Source organism: Syngnathus typhle, linkage group LG4, assembly GCF_033458585.1.
Source record: "Syngnathus typhle isolate RoL2023-S1 ecotype Sweden linkage group LG4, RoL_Styp_1.0, whole genome shotgun sequence".
Classification (NCBI taxonomy): domain Eukaryota; kingdom Metazoa; phylum Chordata; class Actinopteri; order Syngnathiformes; family Syngnathidae; genus Syngnathus; species Syngnathus typhle.
This window is the reverse complement of record NC_083741.1, coordinates 6,917,975-6,944,193: the sequence shown is the minus strand read 5'-3', so window position 1 is coordinate 6,944,193 and position 26,219 is coordinate 6,917,975. Positions and strand designations below refer to the sequence as shown.

Below are 26,219 nucleotides of genomic sequence, written 5' to 3'. Positions count from 1 at the left end.
AAGAAGAAAACACCTGAATTGATGCATAAGTGGCAGTGGTGGGATTTGAACCCACGCCTCAGGAGAGACTGGAGCCTAAATCCAGCGCCTTAGACCGCTCGGCCACACTACCGACCTTCTGCAGTTTCTACATTTATTGATCATTCTATTAAGACGTGAAATTGGAGGATACCTAGTTGGTTTCTTCACCAGCATCCAGGTTAGTGCTGGCCGACGGAGCTTTGTTCATTATGTAATGAAGCCTGTACACAACAGATGCGAAACAATATGAGTGACAATCAGAAGATTAAAACTTTGAAATCGGAAGACACATAGCTAGTTTCCCCACACAGCACCCAAATTAGTGCTGTCCTAAACCGCCTTGTTGATAATGTAACAAAGAAGAAACATTCCATCCTCAACAACGAACAGGCTGGACATACTAAGCCAACTCCTACATTCGGAAATGCCTCGGTTTACCGAAAGGCTTCTCTGACACGGGCTTGTTCGGGGCAACCGCGCTGCAACTGCCGATCCAGTCCATAACCTTGGACTACAAGCAGGAGAAGGCAGGAAGGGAGCTGTCCCTCTTGCAGCGCACCAAATGCAAGCCTACAGCACCTACTGTCAGGCTGCAAAAGAGCACTGACACAGGCACGCTATAGACGGCGCCAGTCCTGACGAAGCTGGCCGAAGTTCTCGAGACCAGCAGAAAAGAGTTCCAACAACCAGTCTGCAGCCAAACAGCTCCCTGTTAGGTTTGTGAGGAAAGGGGAGAGAAGCGGAGACACCAGCCCTCCTGTTCCAGTTTCAGGCAAGGGACTGGAACATGAGGGCTGGTGTCTCCGCTGCACAGCTGAACTTTCCCCATGAAATCACCACCACTCCACGTCAATTAGGTTTCACATGGAATATGTCTCCTCATGAGAGACTGAAGGCTTAATTCAGTGCTTTACCGCTCGGCCACACTACCTACCTAGAATCCTCAACTTCAATTTAAAATGCAGAAGCCATAGTCATATAAACACCAAGGATCAGGAACAACACTTTTTTTCAATCTTTGTTGAACTTAAGTGTCGGTCGTTGCCTGTACAGATAGACTTCTCACCTCATGGTGTTCATTATGGACAATCCGTGTCGAGCACAGAAGTGTCTAGTAGGGTCACCCATGGCAAAAGGGTCCTAGGTGAGAGGCCAGATAAAGCACGGCTCACAAAAACCCCTAATGATAAGAAACAAAATTGGATTTGGTTTTCCCTCGCCTGGACGCGGATCACCGGGGCCCCCCTCAATCCGTATTTGAGACTCACAATGGCTTGATCCTTCAAAAATCTCTTCAGAAACATTTTACAGTGAACTCAATCTTAAAAACATAATATATTTATACATGTTTAATATTTTTATATTTTAATCCATTATATAATATATTAGACTCATCTTTAAAATGGGAGCTTAAGATCAGGGGATGCTTTTGAGAATAATTGTCAATTTGTTTTGTATGTGTGAAGCCCTTTGAGACTGCTTAATTGTTAGATCAGGGACTAGTTGTTTTTTAAACCATAGCATATGATCGCATCCACGTTAGTGCTGCCCGACTGAGCTTTGATCATAAACTAATGAAGCCTGGAACCGAATGCTTGTTTGCCAATTGGAGGACATCATGAGTAACCAGTGTTATGCAGCAGAGTGGCGCAGCGGAAGCGTGCTGGGCCCATAACCCAGAGGTCGATGGATCAAAACCATTCTCTGCTATTTTGACCTTAGTGAAGTTTGCAAAGCTTCGGACATTCTCTTAAGTCATACTTTTGAGAAGAAGTGCTGTGGGGATAATATTTTCCACACGTTGGCTGTGCTGCGTGGAGGTTGATCCATCCTCAATGCATACAGATTGCGAGGCATGTATGTGACTTCTTTCACCATTCTCAGTCCAAATACACAATGTCCTTACCTATTACAGTGATCCCTCGCTACTTCGCATTTCGTTTATCGCGGGTTCACTATATCGCGGAGTTTTTTTTCCAAATTAAAAAATCATTTAAAAGACCTTCTGCAGTTTCTACATCTGTGTCAGGTTTATTTTGCTGACTGAATAACTATTAAGAAGAGCAACAGCAAACAAACCACAAGTGAGACAGTATATTAAGTCTTTTCTCGCGAGGAGTGCAGTACAGATAGCTTAATACAATCTCTACACACACTGAATATCTGTAGGCACTCCCGCTCTTTTTATTTGGATTTGCCCTACCCACAGTGTGAGACATAAGCCACTAAAAGGGGAGGAGGAAAGCATGTGGGCTTTGTCTCGTAAGCAAAAATCACTAGGTGTTTACATACTGATAAGAACATCTGGGAAGAGTTTGAGTGGACTGGATACAGAAGAAAAAACCTTTGACCTCTAGTTAAAACATAGCAAGGGAAGTTTTACGACATTGTGTAGGATGCAACAAGCTAAGTTATTTATTACTGGTTATATACATTCCAACCTAATCCTACGATCAAGATAGTTGCGAAACCCTGACTTTAATGGTCACTTGGAGGTTCATCTGGGGTGCAGGACAGCAATGAGGCATGTTGTCTAACAAAGTGGTCTTTGTTAGAAAGGAACTGTCCTTCTGTGGTACATCATAAAAACAGCAAGGCCAAACAGCAAGCATATATTGCAGTAATATTGCGGTAAGGCATTGATTAGAAAACGCATGATAACATATATATACATTTTTCTAACAATCTCTTAAAATAAGATAAGAGGAACTTTATTAATCTCACGTGTGAGAAACTGCATGTAACAACAGCTCGATTTACAGGAAGGTACAAGTTAGGGGATAAAGGTGCAAAAAGAGACTTCTGGACCGTAGTCCTCCGGCATAAAAAATAGAATACAATATAAAAAGAAAAATATGGAAAAATAACAGCAATTGTAGTAAAACTAAAAATATAAGCTATGAATATTTACAAAAAGAAGATAAAATAGTGGTAAAGTGTCGTAAAGTGTATGAAGAGTATGAAGTTTAGTAATGCTAATAACAAAAAGAAATAGTGCACGGGTTATCGAAGTGAAATAGATCCATGCATTGTGTGGCAGAGGATATTGCACATTGGGCTTAAATTGCACATTGGGGTTAAGAATTGCACGTTACGGGGAAAAGTATTTCACAGAAGGATGTGTTTAGAGGTTGTCATTGTACAGCCTAATTGCGGTGGGGATGAAGGAGCTGCGGTAGCGTTCCTTCTTACACGGGGGGAGTCTGAGTCTCTGACTGAAGGGGCTGCTCAAGTTCTCCAAGGTCAGATGCAGTGGGTGAGAGGGGTTGTTCCTGATGGATGTTAGCCTGGCTAGCACCCTCCTCTCGCCCACCTCCTCAACAGTGTCAAAAGGGCAGCCTACCACAGAGCTGGCCCTCTTAACCAGTTTCTTGAGCCTCTTCCTATCCCTCTGTGCTGCTCGGAGCCCAACAGACCACAGCGTAGAGGATAGCAGAGGCTACCACTTCTGAGTCCTGATACTTTACACAGCTGCACTGACAGGAGTTGGGCAAGAAGAAAACACCTGAATTGATGCATAAGTGGCAGTGGTGGGATTTGAACCCACGCCTTAGGAGAGACTGGAGCCTAAATCCAGCGCCTTAGACCGCTCGGCCACACTACCGACCTTCTGCAGTTTCTACATTTATTGATCATTCTATTAAGACGTGAAATTGGAGGATACCTAGTTGGTTTCTTCACCAGCATCCAGGTTAGTGCTGGCCGACGGAGCTTTGTTCATTATGTAATGAAGCCTGTACACAACAGATGCGAAACAATATGAGTGACAATCAGAAGATTAAAACTTTGAAATCGGAAGACACATAGCTAGTTTCCCCACACAGCACCCAAATTAGTGCTGTCCTAAACCGCCTTGTTGATAATGTAACAAAGAAGAAACATTCCATCCTCAACAACGAACAGGCTGGACATACTAAGCCAACTCCTACATTCGGAAATGCCTCGGTTTACCGAAAGGCTTCTCTGACACGGGCTTGTTCGGGGCAACCGCGCTGCAACTGCCGATCCAGTCCATAACCTTGGACTACAAGCAGGAGAAGGCAGGAAGGGAGCTGTCCCTTGTGCAGCGCACCTAACGCAAGCCTACAGCACCTACTGTCAGGCTGCAAAAGAGCACTGACACAGGCACGCTATAGACGACGCCAGTCCTGACGAAGCTTGCCGAAGTTCTCAAGACCAGCAGAAAATAGTTCCAACAACCAGTCTGCAGCCAAACAGCTCCCTGTTAGGTTTGTGAGGAAAGGGGAGAGAAGCAGAGACACCAGCCCTTCTGTTCCAGTTCCAGGCAAGGGACTCAAACATGAGGGCTGGTGTCTCCGCTGCACAGCTGAACTTTCCCCATGAAATCACCACCACTCCACATCAATTAGGTTTCACATGGAATATGTCTCCTCATGAGAGACTGAAGGCTTAATTCAGTGCTTTAAACCGCTCGGCCATTCTACCTACCTAGAATCCTCAACTTCAATTTAAAATGCAGAAGCCATAGTCATATAAACACCAAGGATCAAGAACAACACTTTTTTTCAATCTTTGTTGAACTTAAGTGTCGGTCGTTGCCCGTACAGATAGACTTCTCACCTCATGGTGTTCAGTATGGACAATCCGTGTCGAGCACAGAAGTGTCTAGTAGGGTCACCCATGGCAAATGGGTCCTAGGTGAGGGGCCAGATAAAGCACGGCTCACAAAAACTCCTAATGATAAGAAACAAAATTGGATTTGGTTTTCCCTCGCCTGGACGCGGATCACCGGGGCCCCCCTCAATCCGTATTTGAGACTCACAATGGCTTGATCCTTCAAAAATCTCTTCAGAAACATTTTACAGTGAACTCAATCTTAAAAACATAATATATTTATACAATTTTTATATTTTAACCCATTATATATTATATTAGACTCAACTTTAAAATGGGAGCTTAAGATCAGGGGATGCTTTGAGAATAATTGTCAATTTGTTTTGTATGTGTGAAGCCCTTTGAGACTGCTTGTGATTTAGGGCTATATAAATAAACTTGACTTGACTTAATTGTTAGATCAGGGACTAGTTGTTTTTTAAACCATAGCATATGATAGCATCCAGGTTAGTGCTGCCCGACTGAGCTTTGATCATAAACTAATGAAGCCTGGAACCGAATGCTTGTTTGCCAATTGGAGGACATCATCAGTAACCTGTGTTATGCAGCAGAGTGGCGCAGCGGAAGCGTGCTGGGCCCATAACCCAGAGGTCGATGGATCGAAACCATCCTCTGCTATTTGGACCTTAGTGAAGTTTGCAAAGCTTTGGACATTCTCTTAAGTCATACTTTTGAGAAGAAGTGCTGTGGGGATAATATTTTCCACACGTTGGCTGTGCTGCGTGGAGGTTGATCCATCCTCAATGCATACAGATTGCGAGGCATGTATGTGACTTCTTTCACCATTCTCAGTCCAAATACACAATGTCCTTACCTATTACAGTGATCCCTCGCTACTTCGCATTTCGTTTATCGCGGGTTCACTATATCGCGGAGTTTTTTTTCCAAATTAAAAAATCATTTAAAAGACCTTCTGCAGTTTCTACATCTGTGTCAGGTTTATTTCGCTGACTGAATAACTATTAAGAAGAGCAACAGCAAACAAACCACAAGTGAGACAGTATATTAAGTCTTTTCTCGCGAGGAGTGCAGTACAGATAGCTTAATACAATCTCTACACACACTGAATATCTGTAGGCACTCCCGCTCTTTTTATTTGGATTTGCCCTACCCACAGTGTGAGACATAAGCCACTAAAAGGGGAGGAGGAAAGCATGTGGGCTTTGTCTCGTAAGCAAAAATCACTAGGTGTTTACATACTGATAAGAACATCTGGGAAGAGTTTGAGTGGACTGGATACAGAAGAAAAAACCTTTGACCTCTAGTTAAAACATAGCAAGGGAAGTTTTACGACATTGTGTAGGATGCAACAAGCTAAGTTATTTATTACTGGTTATATACATTCCAACCTAATCCTACGATCAAGATAGTTGGGAAACCCTGACTTTAATGGTCACTTGGAGGTTCATCTGGGGTGCAGGACAGCAATGAGGCATGTTGTCTAACAAAGTGGTCTTTGTTAGAAAGGAACTGTCCTTCTGTGGTACATCATAAAAACAGCAAGGCCAAACAGCAAGCATATATTGCAGTAATATTGCGGTAAGGCATTGATTAGACAACGCATGATAACATATATATACATTTTTCTAACAATCTGTTAAAATAAGATAAGAGGAATTTTATTAATCTCACGTGTGAGAAACTGCATGTAACAACAGCTCGATTTACAGGAAGGTACAAGTTAGGGGATAAAGGTGCAAAAAGAGACTTCTGGACCGTAGTCCTCCGGCATAAAAAATAGAATACAATATAAAAAGAAAAATATGGAAAAATAACAGCAATTGTAGTAAAACTAAAAATATAAGCTATGAATATTTACAAAAAGAAGATAAAATAGTGGTAAAGTGTCGTAAAGTGTATGAAGAGTATGAAGTTTAGTAATGCTAATAACAAAAAGAAATAGTGCACGGGTTATCGAAGTGAAATAGATCCATGCATTGTGTGGCAGAGGATATTGCACATTGGGCTTAAATTGCACATTGGGGTTAAGAATTGCACGTTACGGGGAAAAGTATTGCACAGAAGGATGTGTTTAGAGGTTGTCATTGTACAGCCTAATTGCGGTGGGGATGAAGGAGCTGCGGTAGCGTTCCTTCTTACACGGGGGGAGTCTGAGTCTCTGACTGAAGGGGCTGCTCAAGTTCTCCAAGGTCAGATGCAGTGGGTGAGAGGGGTTGTTCCTGATGGATGTTAGCCTGGCTAGCACCCTCCTCTCGCCCACCTCCTCAACAGTGTCAAGAGGGCAGCCTACCACAGAGCTGGCCCTCTTAACCAGTTTCTTGAGCCTCTTCCTATCCCTCTCTGTGCTGCTCGGAGCCCAACAGACCACAGCGTAGAGGATAGCAGAGGCTACCACTTCTGAGTCCTGATACTTTACACAGCTGCACTGACAGGAGTTGGGCAAGAAGAAAACACCTGAATTGATGCATAAGTGGCAGTGGTGGGATTTGAACCCACGCCTCAGGAGAGACTGGAGCCTAAATCCAGCGCCTTAGACCGCTCGGCCACACTACCGACCTTCTGCAGTTTCTACATTTATTGATCATTCTATTAAGACGTGAAATTGGAGGATACCTAGTTGGTTTCTTCACCAGCATCCAGGTTAGTGCTGGCCGACGGAGCTTTGTTCATTATGTAATGAAGCCTGTACACAACAGATGCGAAACAATATGAGTGACAATCAGAAGATTAAAACTTTGAAATCGGAAGACACATAGCTAGTTTCCCCACACAGCACCCAAATTAGTGCTGTCCTAAACCGCCTTGTTGATAATGTAACAAAGAAGAAACATTCCATCCTCAACAACGAACAGGCTGGACATACTAAGCCAACTCCTACATTCGGAAATGCCTCGGTTTACCGAAAGGCTTCTCTGACACGGGCTTGTTCGGGGCAACCGCGCTGCAACTGCCGATCCAGTCCATAACCTTGGACTACAAGCAGGAGAAGGCAGGAAGGGAGCTGTCCCTTGTGCAGCGCACCTAACGCAAGCCTACAGCACCTACTGTCAGGCTGCAAAAGAGCACTGACACAGGCACGCTATAGACGACGCCAGTCCTGACGAAGCTTGCCGAAGTTCTCAAGACCAGCAGAAAAGAGTTCCAACAACCAGTCTGCAGCCAAACAGCTCCCTGTTAGGTTTGTGAGGAAAGGGGAGAGAAGCAGAGACACCAGCCCTCCTGTTCCAGTTCCAGGCAAGGGACTGGAACATGAGGGCTGGTGTCTCCGCTGCACAGCTGAACTTTCCCCATGAAATCACCACCACTCCACATCAATTAGGTTTCACATGGAATATGTCTCCTCATGAGAGACTGAAGGCTTAATTCAGTGCTTTAAACCGCTCGGCCACACTACCTACCTAGAATCCTCAACTTCAATTTAAAATGCAGAAGCCATAGTCAAGGATCAAGAACAACACTTTTTTTCAATCTTTGTTGAACTTAAGTGTCGGTCGTTGCCCGTACAGATAGACTTCTCACCTCATGGTGTTCAGTATGGACAATCCGTGTCGAGCACAGAAGTGTCTAGTAGGGTCACCCATGGCAAATGGGTCCTAGGTGAGGGGCCAGGTAAAGCACGGCTCACAAAAACTCCTAATGATAAGAAACAAAATTGGATTTGGTTTTCCCTCGCCTGGACGCGGATCACCGGGGCCCCCCTCAATCCGTATTTGAGACTCACAATGGCTTGATCCTTCAAAAATCTCTTCAGAAACATTTTACAGTGAACTCAATCTTAAAAACATAATATATTTATACAATTTTTATATTTTAACCCATTATATATTATATTAGACTCAACTTTAAAATGGGAGCTTAAGATCAGGGGATGCTTTGAGAATAATTGTCAATTTGTTTTGTATGTGTGAAGCCCTTTGAGACTGCTTGTGATTTAGGGCTATATAAATAAACTTGACTTGACTTAATTGTTAGATCAGGGACTAGTTGTTTTTTAAACCATAGCATATGATAGCATCCAGGTTAGTGCTGCCCGACTGAGCTTTGATCATAAACTAATGAAGCCTGGAACCGAATGCTTGTTTGCCAATTGGAGGACATCATGAGTAACCTGTGTTATGCAGCAGAGTGGCGCAGCGGAAGCGTGCTGGGCCCATAACCCAGAGGTCGATGGATCGAAACCATCCTCTGCTATTCGGACCTTAGTGAAGTTTGCAAAGCTTTGGACATTCTCTTAAGTCATACTTTTGAGAAGAAGTGCTGTGGGGATAATATTTTCCACACGTTGGCTGTGCTGCGTGGAGGTTGATCCATCCTCAATGCATACAGATTGCGAGGCATGTATGTGACTTCTTTCACCATTCTCAGTCCAAATACACAATGTCCTTACCTATTACAGTGATCCCTCGCTACTTCGCATTTCGTTTATCGCGGGTTCACTATATCGCGGAGTTTTTTTTCCAAATTAAAAAATCATTTAAAAGACCTTCTGCAGTTTCTACATCTGTGTCAGGTTTATTTCGCTGACTGAATAACTATTAAGAAGAGCAACAGCAAACAAACCACAAGTGAGACAGTATATTAAGTCTTTTCTCGCGAGGAGTGCAGTACAGATAGCTTAATACAATCTCTACACACACTGAATATCTGTAGGCACTCCCGCTCTTTTTATTTGGATTTGCCCTACCCACAGTGTGAGACATAAGCCACTAAAAGGGGAGGAGGAAAGCATGTGGGCTTTGTCTCGTAAGCAAAAATCACTAGGTGTTTACATACTGATAAGAACATCTGGGAAGAGTTTGAGTGGACTGGATACAGAAGAAAAAACCTTTGACCTCTAGTTAAAACATAGCAAGGGAAGTTTTACGACATTGTGTAGGATGCAACAAGCTAAGTTATTTATTACTGGTTATATACATTCCAACCTAATCCTACGATCAAGATAGTTGGGAAACCCTGACTTTAATGGTCACTTGGAGGTTCATCTGGGGTGCAGGACAGCAATGAGGCATGTTGTCTAACAAAGTGGTCTTTGTTAGAAAGGAACTGTCCTTCTGTGGTACATCATAAAAACAGCAAGGCCAAACAGCAAGCATATATTGCAGTAATATTGCGGTACGGCATTGATTAGAAAACGCATGATAACATATATATACATTTTTCTAACAATCTGTTAAAATAAGATAAGAGGAACTTTATTAATCTCACGTGTGAGAAACTGCATGTAACAACAGCTCGATTTACAGGAAGGTACAAGTTAGGGGATAAAGGTGCAAAAAGAGACTTCTGGACCGTAGTCCTCCGGCATAAAAAATAGAATACAATATAAAAAGAAAAATATGGAAAAATAACAGCAATTGTAGTAAAACTAAAAATATAAGCTATGAATATTTACAAAAAGAAGATAAAATAGTGGTAAAGTGTCGTAAAGTGTATGAAGAGTATGAAGTTTAGTAATGCTAATAACAAAAAGAAATAGTGCACGGGTTATCGAAGTGAAATAGATCCATGCATTGTGTGGCAGAGGATATTGCACATTGGGCTTAAATTGCACATTGGGGTTAAGAATTGCACGTTACGGGGAAAAGTATTGCACAGAAGGATGTGTTTAGAGGTTGTCATTGTACAGCCTAATTGCGGTGGGGATGAAGGAGCTGCGGTAGCGTTCCTTCTTACACGGGGGGAGTCTGAGTCTCTGACTGAAGGGGCTGCTCAAGTTCTCCAAGGTCAGATGCAGTGGGTGAGAGGGGTTGTTCCTGATGGATGTTAGCCTGGCTAGCACCCTCCTCTCGCCCACCTCCTCAACAGTGTCAAGAGGGCAGCCTACCACAGAGCTGGCCCTCTTAACCAGTTTCTTGAGCCTCTTCCTATCCCTCTCTGTGCTGCTCGGAGCCCAACAGACCACAGCGTAGAGGATAGCAGAGGCTACCACTTCTGAGTCCTGATACTTTACACAGCTGCACTGACAGGAGTTGGGCAAGAAGAAAACACCTGAATTGATGCATAAGTGGCAGTGGTGGGATTTGAACCCACGCCTCAGGAGAGACTGGAGCCTAAATCCAGCGCCTTAGACCGCTCGGCCACACTACCGACCTTCTGCAGTTTCTACATTTATTGATCATTCTATTAAGACGTGAAATTGGAGGATACCTAGTTGGTTTCTTCACCAGCATCCAGGTTAGTGCTGGCCGACGGAGCTTTGTTCATTATGTAATGAAGCCTGTACACAACAGATGCGAAACAATATGAGTGACAATCAGAAGATTAAAACTTTGAAATCGGAAGACACATAGCTAGTTTCCCCACACAGCACCCAAATTAGTGCTGTGCTAAACCGCCTTGTTGATAATGTAACAAAGAAGAAACATTCCATCCTCAACAACGAACAGGCTGGACATACTAAGCCAACTCCTACATTCGGAAATGCCTCGGTTTACCGAAAGGCTTCTCTGACACGGGCTTGTTCGGGGCAACCGCGCTGCAACTGCCGATCCAGTCCATAACCTTGGACTACAAGCAGGAGAAGGCAGGAAGGGAGCTGTCCCTCTTGCAGCGCACCAAACGCAAGCCTACAGCACCTACTGTCAGGCTGCAAAAGAGCACTGACACAGGCACGCTATAGACGGCGCCAGTCCTGACGAAGCTGGCCGAAGTTCTCGAGACCAGCAGAAAAGAGTTCCAACAACCAGTCTGCAGCCAAACAGCTCCCTGTTAGGTTTGTGAGGAAAGGGGAGAGAAGCGGAGACACCAGCCCTCTTGTTCCAGTTTCAGGCAAGGGACTGGAACATGAGGGCTGGTGTCTCCGCTGCACAGCTGAACTTTCCCCATGAAATCGCCACCACTCCACGTCAATTACGTTTCACATGGAATATGTCTCCTCATGAGAGACTGAAGGCTTAATTCAGTGCTTTACTGCTCTGCCACACTACCTACCTAGAATCCTCAACTTCAATTTAAAATGCAGAAGCCATAGTCATACAAACACCAAGGATCAGGAACAACACTTTTTTTCAATCTTTGTTGAACTTAAGTGTCGGTCGTTGCCTGTACAGATAGACTTCTCACCTCATGGTGTTCAGTATGGACAATCCGTGTCGAGCACAGAAGTGTCTAGTAGGGTCACCCATGGCAAAAGGGTCCTAGGTGAGAGGCCAGATAAAGCACGGCTCACAAAAACCCCTAATGATAAGAAACAAAATTGGATTTGGTTTTCCCTCGCCTGGACGCGGATCACCGGGGCCCCCCTCAATCCGTATTTGAGACTCACAATGGCTTGATCCTTCAAAAATCTCTTCAGAAACATTTTACAGTGAACTCAAGCTTAAAAACATAATATATTTATACATGTTTAATATTTTTATATTTTAATCCATTATATAATATATTAGACTCATCTTTAAAATGGGAGCTTAAGATCAGGGGATGCTTTTGAGAATAATTGTCAATTTGTTTTGTATGTGTGAAGCCCTTTGAGACTGCTTAATTGTTAGATCAGGGACTAGTTGTTTTTTAAACCATAGCATATGATCGCATCCACGTTAGTGCTGCCCGACTGAGCTTTGATCATAAACTAATGAAGCCTGGAACCGAATGCTTGTTTGCCAATTTGAGGACATCATGAGTAACCAGTGTTATGCAGCAGAGTGGCGCAACGGAAGTGTGCTGGGCCCATAACCCAGAGGTCGATGGATCGAAACCATCCTCTGCTATTTGGACCTTAGTGAAGTTTGCAAAGCTTTGGACATTCTCTTAAGTCATACTTTTGAGAAGAAGTGCCGTGGGGATAATATTTTCCACACGTTGGCTGTGCTGCGTGGAGGTTGATCCATCCTCAATGCATACAGATTGCGAGGCATGTATGTGACTTCTTTCACCATTCTCAGTCCAAATACACAATGTCCTTACCTATTACAGTGATCCCTCGCTACTTCGCATTTCGTTTATCGCGGGTTCACTATATCGCGGAGTTTTTTTTCCAAATTAAAAAATCATTTAAAAGACCTTCTGCAGTTTCTACATCTGTGTCAGGTTTATTTCGCTGACTGAATAACTATTAAGAAGAGCAACAGCAAACAAACCACAAGTGAGACAGTATATTAAGTCTTTTCTCGCGAGGAGTGCAGTACAGATAGCTTAATACAATCTCTACACACACTGAATATCTGTAGGCACTCCCGCTCTTTTTATTTGGATTTGCCCTACCTACAGTGTGAGACATAAGCCACTAAAAGGGGAGGAGGAAAGCATGTGGGCTTTGTCTCGTAAGCAAAAATCACTAGGTGTTTACATACTGATAAGAACATCTGGGAAGAGTTTGAGTGGACTGGATACAGAAGAAAAAACCTTTGACCTCTAGTTAAAACATAGCAAGGGAAGTTTTACGACATTGTGTAGGATGCAACAAGCTAAGTTACTTATTACTGGTTATATACATTCCAACCTAATCCTACGATCAAGATAGTTGGGAAACCCTGACTTTAATGGTCACTTGGAGGTTCATCTGGGGTGCAGGACAGCAATGAGGCATGTTGTCTAACAAAGTGGTCTTTGTTAGAAAGGAACTGTCCTTCTGTGGTACATCATAAAAACAGCAAGGCCAAACAGCAAGCATATATTGCAGTAATATTGCGGTAAGGCATTGATTAGAAAACGCATGATAACATATATATACATTTTTCTAACAATCTGTTAAAATAAGATAAGAGGAACTTTATTAATCTCACGTGTGAGAAACTGCATGTAACAACAGCTCGATTTACAGGAAGGTACAAGTTAGGGGATAAAGGTGCAAAAAGAGACTTCTGGACCGTAGTCCTCCGGCATAAAAAATAGAATACAATATAAAAAGAAAAATATGGAAAAATAACAGCAATTGTAGTAAAACTAAAAATATAAGCTATGAATATTTACAAAAAGAAGATAAAATAGTGGTAAAGTGTCGTAAAGTGTATGAAGAGTATGAAGTTTAGTAATGCTAATAACAAAGAGAAATAGTGCACGGGTTATCGAAGTGAAATAGATCCATGCATTGTGTGGCAGAGGATATTGCACATTGGGCTTAAATTGCACATTGGGGTTAAGAATTGCACGTTACGGGGAAAAGTATTGCACAGAAGGATGTGTTTAGAGGTTGTCATTGTACAGCCTAATTGCGGTGGGGATGAAGGAGCTGCGGTAGCGTTCCTTCTTACACGGGGGGAGTCTGAGTCTCTGACTGAAGGGGCTGCTCAAGTTCTCCAAGGTCAGATGCAGTGGGTGAGAGGGGTTGTTCCTGATGGATGTTAGCCTGGCTAGCACCCTCCTCTCGCCCACCTCCTCAACAGTGTCAAGAGGGCAGCCTACCACAGAGATGGACCTCTTAACCAGTTTCTTGAGCCTCTTCCTATCCCTCTGTGCTGCTCGGAGCCCAACAGACCACAGCGTAGAGGATAGCAGAGGCTACCACTTCTGAGTCCTGATACTTTACACAGCTGCACTGACAGGAGTTGGGCAAGAAGAAAACACCTGAATTGATGCATAAGTGGCAGTGGTGGGATTTGAACCCACGCCTCAGGAGAGACTGGAGCCTAAATCCAGCGCCTTAGACCGCTCGGCCACACTACCGACCTTCTGCAGTTTCTACATTTATTGATCATTCTATTAAGACGTGAAATTGGAGGATACCTAGTTGGTTTCTTCACCAGCATCCAGGTTAGTGCTGGCCGACGGAGCTTTGTTCATTATGTAATGAAGCCTGTACACAACAGATGCGAAACAATATGAGTGACAATCAGAAGATTAAAACTTTGAAATCGGAAGACACATAGCTAGTTTCCCCACACAGCACCCAAATTAGTGCTGTCCTAAACCGCCTTGTTGATAATGTAACAAAGAAGAAACATTCCATCCTCAACAACGAACAGGCTGGACATACTAAGCCAACTCCTACATTCGGAAATGCCTCGGTTTACCGAAAGGCTTCTCTGACACGGGCTTGTTCGGGGCAACCGCGCTGCAACTGCCGATCCAGTCCATAACCTTGGACTACAAGCAGGAGAAGGCAGGAAGGGAGCTGTCCCTTGTGCAGCGCACCTAACGCAAGCCTACAGCACCTACTGTCAGGCTGCAAAAGAGCACTGACACAGGCACACTATAGACGACGCCAGTCCTGACGAAGCTTGCCGAAGTTTTCAAGACCAGCAGAAAAGAGTTCCAACAACCAGTCTGCAGCCAAACAACTCCCTGTTAGGTTTGTGAGGAAAGGGGAGAGAAGCAGAGACACCAGCCCTCCTGTTCCAGTTCCAGGCAAGGGACTGGAACATGAGGGCTGGTGTCTCCGCTGCACAGCTGAACTTTCCCCATGAAATCACCACCACTCCACATCAATTAGGTTTCACATGGAATATGTCTCCTCATGAGAGACTGAAGGCTTAATTCAGTGCTTTAAACCGCTCGGCCACACTACCTACCTAGAATCCTCAACTTCAATTTAAAATGCAGAAGCCATAGTCAAGGATCAAGATCAACACTTTTTTTCAATCTTTGTTGAACTTAAGTGTCGGTCGTTGCCCGTACAGATAGACTTCTCACCTCATGGTGTTCAGTATGGACAATCCGTGTCGAGCACAGAAGTGTCTAGTAGGGTCACCCATGGCAAATGGGTCCTAGGTGAGGGGCCAGATAAAGCACGGCTCACAAAAACTCCTAATGATAAGAAACAAAATTGGATTTGGTTTTCCCTCGCCTGGACGCGGATCACCGGGGCCCCCCTCAATCCGTATTTGAGACTCACAATGGCTTGATCCTTCAAAAATCTCTTCAGAAACATTTTACAGTGAACTCAATCTTAAAAACATAATATATTTATACAATTTTTATATTTTAACCCATTATATATTATATTAGACTCAACTTTAAAATGGGAGCTTAAGATCAGGGGATGCTTTGAGAATAATTGTCAATTTGTTTTGTATGTGTGAAGCCCTTTGAGACTGCTTGTGATTTAGGGCTATATAAATAAACTTGACTTGACTTAATTGTTAGATCAGGGACTAGTTGTTTTTTAAACCATAGCATATGATAGCATCCAGGTTAGTGCTGCCCGACTGAGCTTTGATCATAAACTAATGAAGCCTGGAACCGAATGCTTGTTTGCCAATTGGAGGACATCATGAGTAACCAGTGTTATGCAGCAGAGTGGCGCAGCGGAAGCGTGCTGGGCCCATAACCCAGAGGTCGATGGATCGAAACCATCCTCTGCTATTTGGACCTTAGTGAAGTTTGCAAAGCTTTGGACATTCTCTTAAGTCATACTTTTGAGAAGAAGTGCCGTGGGGATAATATTTTCCACACGTTGGCTGTGCTGCGTGGAGGTTGATCCATCCTCAATGCATACAGATTGCGAGGCATGTATGTGACTTCTTTCACCATTCTCAGTCCAAATACACAATGTCCTTACCTATTACAGTGATCCCTCGCTACTTCGCATTTCGTTTATCGCGGGTTCACTATATCGCGGAGTTTTTTTTCCAAATTAAAAAATCATTTAAAAGACCTTCTGCAGTTTCTACATCTGTGTCAGGTTTATTTCGCTGACTGAATAACTATTAAGAAGAGCAACAGCAAACAAACCACAAGTGAGACAGTATATTAAGTCTTTTCTCGCGAGGAGTGCAGTACAGATAGCTTAATACAATCTCTACACACACTGAATATCTGTAGGCACTCCCGCTCTTTTTATTTGGATTTGCCCTACCCACAGTGTGAGACATAAGCCACTAAAAGGGGAGGAGGAAAGCATGTGGGCTTTGTCTCGTAAGCAAAAATCACTAGGTGTTTACATACTGATAAGAACATCTGGGAAGAGTTTGAGTGGACTGGATACAGAAGAAAAAACCTTTGACCTCTAGTTAAAACATAGCAAGGGAAGTTTTACGACATTGTGTAGGATGCAACAAGCTAAGTTATTTATTACTGGTTATATACATTCCAACCTAATCCTACGATCAAGATAGTTGGGAAACCCTGACTTTAATGGTCACTTGGAGGTTCATCTGGGGTGCAGGACAGCAATGAGGCATGTTGTCTAACAAAGTGGTCTTTGTTAGAAAGGAACTGTCCTTCTGTGGTACATCATAAAAACAGCAAGGCCAAACAGCAAGCATATATTGCAGTAATATTGCGGTAAGGCATTGATTAGAAAACGCATGATAACTGTCATGCCTCGTCTCCAGTTTTGGTTATGTGTCTGTGTGCTCGCCCCTCCCTTCCTGTGTGCCCATGATTATTGTAACCACACGCACCTGCCTCTCGTTACCTGTCGCGTATTTAAGTTCTGTTTGTGTGTTAGTCCCTGTCGGAGCATTGCATGCCGTTGCTGCTGTCATGGAATGCCACCCTGTCCGTTTCGTCTCACGTCGCTGTTTGGTCAGTCCTGTTGTTAGTTTGTTAGTTAAGTCACGTCAGGTTGCCGAGTCTGTGTTTTGAGTTCCTGCAATAAACCCTGGTCCAAGCTGCACTTGGTCTCCCTGCTCCATTCCACACTCCGCCCGTGACAGAATGCTCCGACCATCACAGCGACCAGCGCTTGGACCTTCCAGGATCAGCTCCCGTCCGCGACGCGCAATCCACGCCCGTCGTTCGAGCAGGTTCCAGCGCCATCGGACTTCGCCCATCTGCGACGCCAGACTCGCGGCCGCCGTCAGACTTTGCTCCAGCGACGCCGGATCAGCAGCCGCCATCAGGGTTCCTCCCGGCGCCATCGGACTTTGCTCCAGCGACGCTGGACCCACGGCCGCCGTTGGTCCTTGTGCCAGCAGCGCCCGAACTTGCGATCATCACCCGACCCCACATCTAGGAAGGCAACATGCTCGACTCCTGCTGCTGCGCACAACTCCGCCTCCCAGAATGCCGATTGCGGCATGGACTCCCCGAATGCCGCCGATTGCGGTTCTGTTTCCCCGGGTGTCCGCCGATTGCGGCTTTGTTTCCCCGGGTGTCCGCCGATTGCGGTTCTGTTTCCCCGGGTGTCCGCCAATTGCGGCTCTGTTTGCCCAAGTCGCCGCCCGAGTGCGGTGCGATTCGGTGCCCCCCAAGTCGCCGCCCGAGTGCGGTGCGATTCGGTTCCCCCCAAGTCGCCGCCCGAGTGCGGTGCGATTCGGTTCCCCCCAAGTCGCCGCCCGAGTGCGGTGCGATTCGGTTCCCCCAAGTCGCAGCCCGAGTGCGGTTCTCTGCCCCTAGTCGCCGCCCCAGTGCGGTTCTCTGCCCCTAGTCGCCGCCCCAGTGCGGCTCTCTGCCCCTAGTCGCCGCCCCCCGAGTGCGGCTCTCTGCCCCTAGTCGCCGCCCCCGAGTGCGACTCTCTGCCCCTAGTCGCCCCCCCTGTGCGGCTCTCTGCCCCTAGTCGCCGCCCAAGTGCGGTTCTCTGCCCCTAGTCGTCGCCCGAGTGCGGCTCTCTGCCCCCCCGCCCCCCCGCGTGCCGTCGTGGGGGATTGGATTTTTGGGACGTCGGGAGCCGTCCCTTGTGGGGGGGGTTCTGTCATGCCTCGTCTCCAGTTTTGGTTATGTGTCTGTGTGCTCGCCCCTCCCTTCCTGTGTGCCCAAGATTATTGTAACCACACGCACCTGCCTCTCGTTACCTGTCGCGTATTTAAGTTCTGTTTGTGTGTTAGTCCCTGTCGGAGCATTGCATGCCGTTGCTGCTGTCATGGAATGCCACCCTGTCCGTTTCGTCTCACGTCGCTGTTTGGTCAGTCCTGTTGTTAGTTTGTTAGTTAAGTCACGTCAGGTTGCCGAGTCTGTGTTTTGAGTTCCTGCAATAAACCCTGGTCCAAGCTGCACTTGGTCGCCCTGCTCCATTCCACACTCCGCCCGTGACAATAACATATATATAGATTTTTCTAACAATCTGTTAAAATAAGATAAGAGGAACTTTATTAATCTCACGTGTGAGAAACTGCATGTAACAACAGCTCGATTTACAGGAAGGTACAAGTTAGGGGATAAAGGTGCAAAAAGAGACTTCTGGACCGTAGTCCTCCGGCATAAAAAATAGAATACAATATAAAAAGAAAAATATGGAAAAATAACAGCAATTGTAGTAAAACTAGAAATATAAGCTATGAATATTTACAAAAAGAAGATAAAATAGTGGTAAAGTGTCGTAAAGTGTATGAAGAGTATGAAGTTTAGTAATGCTAATAACAAAAAGAAATAGTGCACGGGTTATCGAAGTGAAATAGATCCATGCATTGTGTGGCAGAGGATATTGCACATTGGGCTTAGATTGCACATTGGGGTTAAGAATTGCACGTTACGGGGAAAAGTATTGCACAGAAGGATGTGTTTAGAGGTTGTCATTGCACAGCCTAATTGCGGTGGGGATGAAGGAGCTGCGGTAGCGTTCCTTCTTACACGGGGGGAGTCTGAGTCTCTGACTGAAGGGGCTGCTCAAGTTCTCCAAGGTCAGATGCAGTGGGTGAGAGGGGTTGTTCCTGATGGATGTTAGCCTGGCTAGCACCCTCCTCTCGCCCACCTCCTCAACAGTGTCAAGAGGGCAGCCTACCACAGAGCTGGCCCTCTTAACCAGTTTCTTGAGCCTCTTCCTATCCCTCTCTGTGCTGCTCGGAGCCCAACAGACCACAGCGTAGAGGATAGCAGAGGCTACCACTTCTGAGTCCTGATACTTTACACAGCTGCACTGACAGGAGTTGGGCAAGAAGAAAACACCTGAATTGATGCATAAGTGGCAGTGGTGGGATTTGAACCCACGCCTCAGGAGAGACTGGAGCCTAAATCCAGCGCCTTAGACCGCTCGGCCACACTACCGACCTTCTGCAGTTTCTACATTTATTGATCATTCTATTAAGACGTGAAATTGGAGGATACCTAGTTGGTTTCTTCACCAGCATCCAGGTTAGTGCTGGCCGACGGAGCTTTGTTCATTATGTAATGAAGCCTGTACACAACAGATGCGAAACAATATGAGTGACAATCAGAAGATTAAAACTTTGAAATCGGAAGACACATAGCTAGTTTCCCCACACAGCACCCAAATTAGTGCTGTCCTAAACCGCCTTGTTGATAATGTAACAAAGAAGAAACATTCCATCCTCAACAACGAACAGGCTGGACATACTAAGCCAACTCCTACATTCGGAAATGCCTCGGTTTACCGAAAGGCTTCTCTGACACGGGCTTGTTCGGGGCAACCGCGCTGCAACTGCCGATCCAGTCCATAACCTTGGACTACAAGCAGGAGAAGGCAGGAAGGGAGCTGTCCCTTGTGCAGCGCACCTAACGCAAGCCTACAGCACCTACTGTCAGGCTGCAAAAGAGCACTGACACAGGCACGCTATAGACGACGCCAGTCCTGACGAAGCTTGCCGAAGTTCTCAAGACCAGCAGAAAATAGTTCCAACAACCAGTCTGCAGCCAAACAGCTCCCTGTTAGGTTTGTGAGGAAAGGGGAGAGAAGCAGAGACACCAGCCCTCCTGTTCCAGTTCCAGGCAAGGGACTCGAACATGAGGGCTGGTGTCTCCGCTGCACAGCTGAACTTTCCCCACGAAATCACCACCACTCCACATCAATTAGGTTTCACATGGAATATGTCTCCTCATGAGAGACTGAAGGCTTAATTCAGTGCTTTAAACCGCTCGGCCATTCTACCTACCTAGAATCCTCAACTTCAATTTAAAATGCAGAAGCCATAGTCATATAAACACCAAGGATCAAGAACAACACTTTTTTTCAATCTTTGTTGAACTTAAGTGTCGGTCGTTGCCCGTACAGATAGACTTCTCACCTCATGGTGTTCAGTATGGACAATCCGTGTCGAGCACAGAAGTGTCTAGTAGGGTCACCCATGGCAAATGGGTCCTAGGTGAGGGGCCAGATAAAGCACGGCTCACAAAAACTCCTAATGATAAGAAACAAAATTGGATTTGGTTTTCCCTCGCCTGGACGCGGATCACCGGGGCCCCCCTCAATCCGTATTTGAGACTCACAATGGCTTGATCCTTCAAAAATCTCTTCAGAAACATTTTACAGTGAACTCAATCTTAAAAACATAATATATTTATACAATTTTTATATTTTAACCCATTATATATTATATTAGACTCAACTTTAAAATGGGAGCTTAAGATCAGGGGATGCTTTGAGAATAATTGTCAATTTGTTTTGTATGTGTGAAGCCCTTTGAGACTGCTTGTGATTTAGGGCTATATAAATAAACTTGACTTGACTTAATTGTTAGATCAGGGACTAGTTGTTTTTTAAACCATAGCATATGATAGCATCCAGGTTAGTGCTGCCCGACTGAGCTTTGATCATAAACTAATGAAGCCTGGAACCGAATGCTTGTTTGCCAATTGGAGGACATCATGAGTAACCTGTGTTATGCAGCAGAGTGGCACAGCGGAAGCGTGCTGGGCCCATAACCCAGAGGTCGATGGATCGAAACCATCCTCTGCTATTTGGACCTTAGTGAAGTTTGCAAAGCTTTGGACATTCTCTTAAGTCATACTTTTGAGAAGAAGTGCTGTGGGGATAATATTTTCCACACGTTGGCTGTGCTGCGTGGAGGTTGATCCATCCTCAATGCATACAGATTGCGAGGCATGTATGTGACTTCTTTCACCATTCTCAGTCCAAATACACAATGTCCTTACCTATTACATTGATCCCTCGCTACTTAGCATTTCGTTTATCGCGGGTTCACTATATCGCAGAGTTTTTTTTCCAAATTAAAAAATCATTTAATGGACCTTCTGCAGTTTCTACATCTGTTAAGATAAGATAAGAGGAACTTTATTAATCTCACGTGTGAGAAACTGCATGTAACAACAGCTCGATTCACAGGAAGGTACAAGTTGGGGGATAAAGGTGCAAAAAGAGACTTCTGGACCGTAGTCCTCCTTTCATAAAAAAATAGAATACAATATAAAAAGAAAAATATGGAAAAATAACAGCAATTGTAGTAAAACTAAAAATATAAGCTATGAATATTTGCAAAAAGAAGATAAAATAGTGGTAAAGTGTCGTAAAGTGTATGAAGAGTATGAAGTTTAGTAATGCTAATAACAAAAATAAATAGTGCACGGGTTATCGAAGTGAAATAGATCCATGCATTGTGTGGCAGAGGATATTGCACATCGGGCTTAAATTGCACATTGGGGTTAAGAATTGCACGTTACGGGGAAAAGTATTGCACAGAAGGATGTGTTTACAGGTTGTCATTGTACAGCCTAATTGTGGTGGGGATGAAGGAGCTGCGGTAGCGTTCCTTCTTACACGGGGGGAGTCTGAGTCTCTGACTGAAGGGGCTGCTCAAGTTCTCCAAGGTCAGATGCAGTGGGTGAGAGGGGTTGTTCCTGATGGATGCTAGCCTGGCTAGCACCCTCCTCTCGCCCACCTCCTCAACAGTGTCAAGAGGGCAGCCCACCACAGAGCTCGCCCTCGTAACCAGTTTGTTGAGCCTCTTCCTATCCCTCTCTGTGCTGCTCGGAGCACAACAGACCACAGCGTAGAGGATAGCAGAGGCTACCACTTCTGAGTCCTGATACTTTACACAGCTGCACTGACAGGAGTTGGGCAAGAAGAAAACACCTGAATTGATGCATAAGTGGCAGTGGTGGGATTTGAACCCACGCCTCATGAGAGACTGGAGCCTTAATCCAGCGCCTTAGACCGCTCGGCCACACTACCGACCTTCTGCAGTTTCTCCATTTGTTGATCATTCTATTAAGACGTGAAATTGGAGGATACCTAGTTGGTTTCTTCACCAGCATCCAGGTTAGTGCTGGCCGACGGAGCTTTGTTCATAATGTAATGAAGCCTGTACACAACAGATGCGAAACAATATGAGTGACCTCAGCAACCGCCGAAGCCGCGTTCCGTTTGGCCATCCCGTACCTGTCGGCTGCCTCTGGAGTCCCACAGGCCAAAATGGCCCGATAGGACTCCTTCTTCAGCTTGACGTCATCCCCTACCACCTGTGTCCCCCAGCGGGTTCGGGGGTTGCCGCCACGACAGGCACTGACCACCTCACGGCCACAGCTCTGGTCGGCTGCCTCAACAATGGAGGCACGGAACATGGTCCACTCGAACTCAATGACCCCCGCCTCCACCGGGACGTGGGAAAAGCTCTGCCGGAGGTGGGAGTTGAAGCTCTTCCTGACAGGGGATTCTGCCAGACATTCCCAGCAGACCCTCACAGTACATTTGGGTCTGCTAGGTCGGACCGGCATCTTCCCCCACTGTAAATGATGTAAGTTTGTGCATGAAGCGTTCGCTGATTCCAGTGGATGGCGCTCTTGCGATCGATGTAGGTTTACACTAATTATTTTGATTTATTTTGTTTGTACATTGTTTAAGTTGTGTACATTGTTTATGGCACTATTATCTCCATATTAGTAAATATATTCTATTTTTTGTAGAGAATTAGTCTAAAATTTGGTGAGTTTTGGCTCGAACTTCCGATTCCCGTCCTGTAGCGATCAGTATAAGTGTATGGCGGACTCCGACGCTTGCGTTTAAATCCATATAAAGACTCATGTTTCAAGAAGATTAACCCCGGCCCTAGCCACAAGCAGGCAAAGTGGTGTGTTCGTTACTCTTTATTCGTGTGTAATGTGTTTATTTGCGTAATATGTATGTATGTACGAACTAATGGTTTTGTTGTTTCTATTTCTGTTAGTTCTACGGTGATATCAAGTCAAGTCAAGTTTATTTGTATAGCCCTAAATCACAAGCAGTCTCAAAGGGCTTCACATAGACAGAAATTGACAATTATTCTCAAAGCATCCCCTGATCTTAAGCTCCCAAAAGGGCAAGGAAAAACTTAAAAACCCCTACCAGGGGAAAATGAGAAACCTTGAGAAGGGACCACAGATGGAAGGATCCCCCTTTCAGGATCACCAGGTTGAAATGGATGCAGAGAGGGCACAAATGATACAACATGAAAATCAATTAAATAAAAAGTGGATGTCTATGTCATAGCAGAGGGCTGCCGAAGGAGCCCTCAATTGTCCTGGCAGTGTCTTCGAGGAGGTTGAGCTGCAGTTCCCCCATCCTGAATTGGCCCACGAGAATCCAGATAGCCGCTGTCAGCATGGGTGCCACCTAACCACCTCCCCGGCCGGGGAGGGGGGAGGGAGGGGGTGGAGAGGGAGAGAAAACAAACTCCAGCCGAATCGGCCACTACAGGTTAGTTAAAGGCCATGTCATAGAAATGTGTCTTTAAACGTGTCTTAAATGTTTCTACTGAGGTAGCAGTCCTAATATCCATTGGTAGGGCATTCCAAAGCTCTGGAGCCCGAATAGAAAATGCTCTAGAGCCTGCAGACATTTTCTTGGCCCTCGGTGTCGCTAAAAGGGTAGCGTTTTGCGAACGAAGGTTACGAGACGGAACATAAGGAACAACTAGGTCGACGAGATATGAAGGCGCTAAGCCATGCAGCGATTTATAGGTTAGTAGAAGAACCTTGAAGTCACATCTTAAATGGACCGGGAGCCAATGTAAGTTGGCTAGTATTGGGGTAATGTGATCAAATTTTCTTGTCCGAGAAAGCAGCCTTGCAGCAGCATTTTGTACTAACTGTAGACTTTTGATGCGGGACTTAGGAAGACCCGAAAATAGTACATTACAGTAGTCCAGGCGCGACGTGACGAACGCATGTACAATAGTTTCCGCATCACCAGTCGAGAGGATCGGACGAATCTTTGCAATATTACGAAGGTGAAAAAACGCAATTCTGGTTATATTCTTAATGTGCTTTTGAAAGGAGAGAGTTTGGTCAAATATTACCCCGAGATTAGTTACAGTATCGCTTTGAGTAATAGTACGGTTATCTATAGTTATAGCGGTTTCCTTGAATAAGTGTTGATAACGAGTTGGACCAATTATCAACATCTCAGTTTTATCTGGGTTAAGACGAAGGAAGTTGAGAGACATCCATTGCTTGATCTCCGCAAGGCACTTCTCAAGATTACAACAATCCCGCGGATCTGTCATCGATAACGGCATATATAATTGGGTGTCATCCGCATAGCATTGAAAACTAATATTATATTTACGTATTATGCCCCCAAGCGGAATCATATAAATATTAAAAAGAATTGGTCCGAGAACCGATCCCTGTGGGACACCACATGTAACATTATAGAGCTCGGAGGACGCATTGCCATGGACCACTCGGTGCGTCCTGTTTGATAGATAGGAATGGAACCAGCCTAGTGCTGACCCTGAAATACCAACACAACTTTTAAGACGCCCTAATAAAATATCGAAGTCTACAGTGTCGAAGGCAGCACTAAGATCGAGTAGTAACAGTACAGACGAAATATTTGAATCCATAGCTATGAGGAGATCGTTAGTCACTTTAACAAGTGCTGTCTCAGTGGAATGATTAGCTCTAAAACCAGACTGAAAAGTGTCATATCGATTATTGGCGACCATGTAATCAATAAGCTGCTGCGCTACTACTTTTTCAAGAAGTTTTGCTATGAATGGGAGGTTTGAAACTGGCCTATAATTACTGAGACAGTCCGGGTCAAGATTTGGTCGCTTAAGTAACGGTTTAATGATAGCGGTTTTAAAGGCTGTTGGCACTATCCCAGAGGAGACAGACAGATTGATTATATTTAAGACGGATGGTCCTAAAATTTGAAATAATTCTTTAAGTAGTTTGGCTGGAAGAGGGTCGAGTAAACATGTTGTTTTTTTAGCCGCACTAACCAATTGTGTAAGCCTTTCAAGAGACACGCTTTTAAAAGTTGAGAGGGTTGTTGCATGATCATCAGCGTTGGTAAAGGGCGGGCTCGACCGAGCGATTGGAATGGTATTCTTGATCTCATCCCTAATGGATTCAATCTTTTGAGCAAAAAATTTCATGAACTCGTCAGCTGAGTGGAAGGAACTATCGGGGGTCGGCTGGCGCAGAGTCAGCTTTGCCACTGTATCAAATAGGTGTTTCGGATTGTTTTTATTGAGATTAATAACTTGCGAAAAATATCGAGTTTTTGCTAAGATAAGCGCATCTTTATATTTCAGGAGGCTATCCTGCCATGCCTGATGGAAAACCTCAAGTTTGGTTAGACGCCATCTGCGCTCATGCTTTCTACATAATTGCTTAAGCGTACGCGTTTCATCTGTGAACCACGGAGTAGGCACTCTACGGCGAGTTTTCAGACGTAACGGCGCCACAGAGTCAATGGCATTTAACAATGTCGCATTGAATTCATTTGTAAGATTATCAATAGAGCCGGCGTACGTGAGAAAATTAGTGGTTGCCGGCGACAGTATTTCAGATAGCGCAGTTGCAGTCATGGAGTTGAAATGACGGCTCCTATAATGCTGATTGCTCTCTTGTCTTTGACAAGGAACTAGAATTTCAAACTTTATTAAGTAATGATCAGACAAAACAGTAGTGTATGGCAGTACTGCTATATTTGAGGTTGCAAGTCCTCGGGATAATACCAGATCTATGGTATTTCCATTCTTATGCGTTGCTGCCTGTACAGCTTGCGTAAAACCAAAGGTATCAGTTAAAGTCTGAAACGCCGAAGTAAGTGGCTCTGACGGTAAATTCATGTGGATGTTGAAATCGCCCATGATAATTATATTATC

At 44.8% G+C, this 26,219-nt stretch overlaps 10 non-coding genes across 10 annotated transcripts; 3 read left to right on the top strand and 7 right to left on the bottom strand.

Annotated features, from left to right (window-relative positions):
- Positions 1 to 30: 30 nt before the first annotated feature.
- Positions 31 to 112, bottom strand: trnal-uag (transfer RNA leucine (anticodon UAG)). The gene has a single exon. It is a non-coding gene; the product is annotated as a tRNA-Leu (tRNA).
- Positions 113 to 3,543: 3,431 nt separating this feature from the next.
- Positions 3,544 to 3,625, bottom strand: trnal-uag (transfer RNA leucine (anticodon UAG)). Its single transcript has one exon. It is a non-coding gene; the product is annotated as a tRNA-Leu (tRNA).
- Positions 3,626 to 5,202: 1,577 nt separating this feature from the next.
- trnam-cau (transfer RNA methionine (anticodon CAU)) lies at positions 5,203 to 5,274 on the top strand. Its single transcript has one exon. It is a non-coding gene; the product is annotated as a tRNA-Met (tRNA).
- A 1,814-nt stretch (positions 5,275 to 7,088) lies between these two features.
- trnal-uag (transfer RNA leucine (anticodon UAG)) lies at positions 7,089 to 7,170 on the bottom strand. Its single transcript has one exon. It is a non-coding gene; the product is annotated as a tRNA-Leu (tRNA).
- A 1,566-nt stretch (positions 7,171 to 8,736) lies between these two features.
- Positions 8,737 to 8,808, top strand: trnam-cau (transfer RNA methionine (anticodon CAU)). Its single transcript has one exon. It is a non-coding gene; the product is annotated as a tRNA-Met (tRNA).
- Positions 8,809 to 10,622: 1,814 nt separating this feature from the next.
- Positions 10,623 to 10,704, bottom strand: trnal-uag (transfer RNA leucine (anticodon UAG)). Its single transcript has one exon. It is a non-coding gene; the product is annotated as a tRNA-Leu (tRNA).
- Positions 10,705 to 14,135: 3,431 nt separating this feature from the next.
- Positions 14,136 to 14,217, bottom strand: trnal-uag (transfer RNA leucine (anticodon UAG)). The gene has a single exon. It is a non-coding gene; the product is annotated as a tRNA-Leu (tRNA).
- A 1,566-nt stretch (positions 14,218 to 15,783) lies between these two features.
- On the top strand, positions 15,784 to 15,855 carry trnam-cau (transfer RNA methionine (anticodon CAU)). The gene has a single exon. It is a non-coding gene; the product is annotated as a tRNA-Met (tRNA).
- A 3,479-nt stretch (positions 15,856 to 19,334) lies between these two features.
- trnal-uag (transfer RNA leucine (anticodon UAG)) lies at positions 19,335 to 19,416 on the bottom strand. Its single transcript has one exon. It is a non-coding gene; the product is annotated as a tRNA-Leu (tRNA).
- Positions 19,417 to 22,215: 2,799 nt separating this feature from the next.
- trnal-aag (transfer RNA leucine (anticodon AAG)) lies at positions 22,216 to 22,297 on the bottom strand. The gene has a single exon. It is a non-coding gene; the product is annotated as a tRNA-Leu (tRNA).
- Positions 22,298 to 26,219: the final 3,922 nt, after the last annotated feature.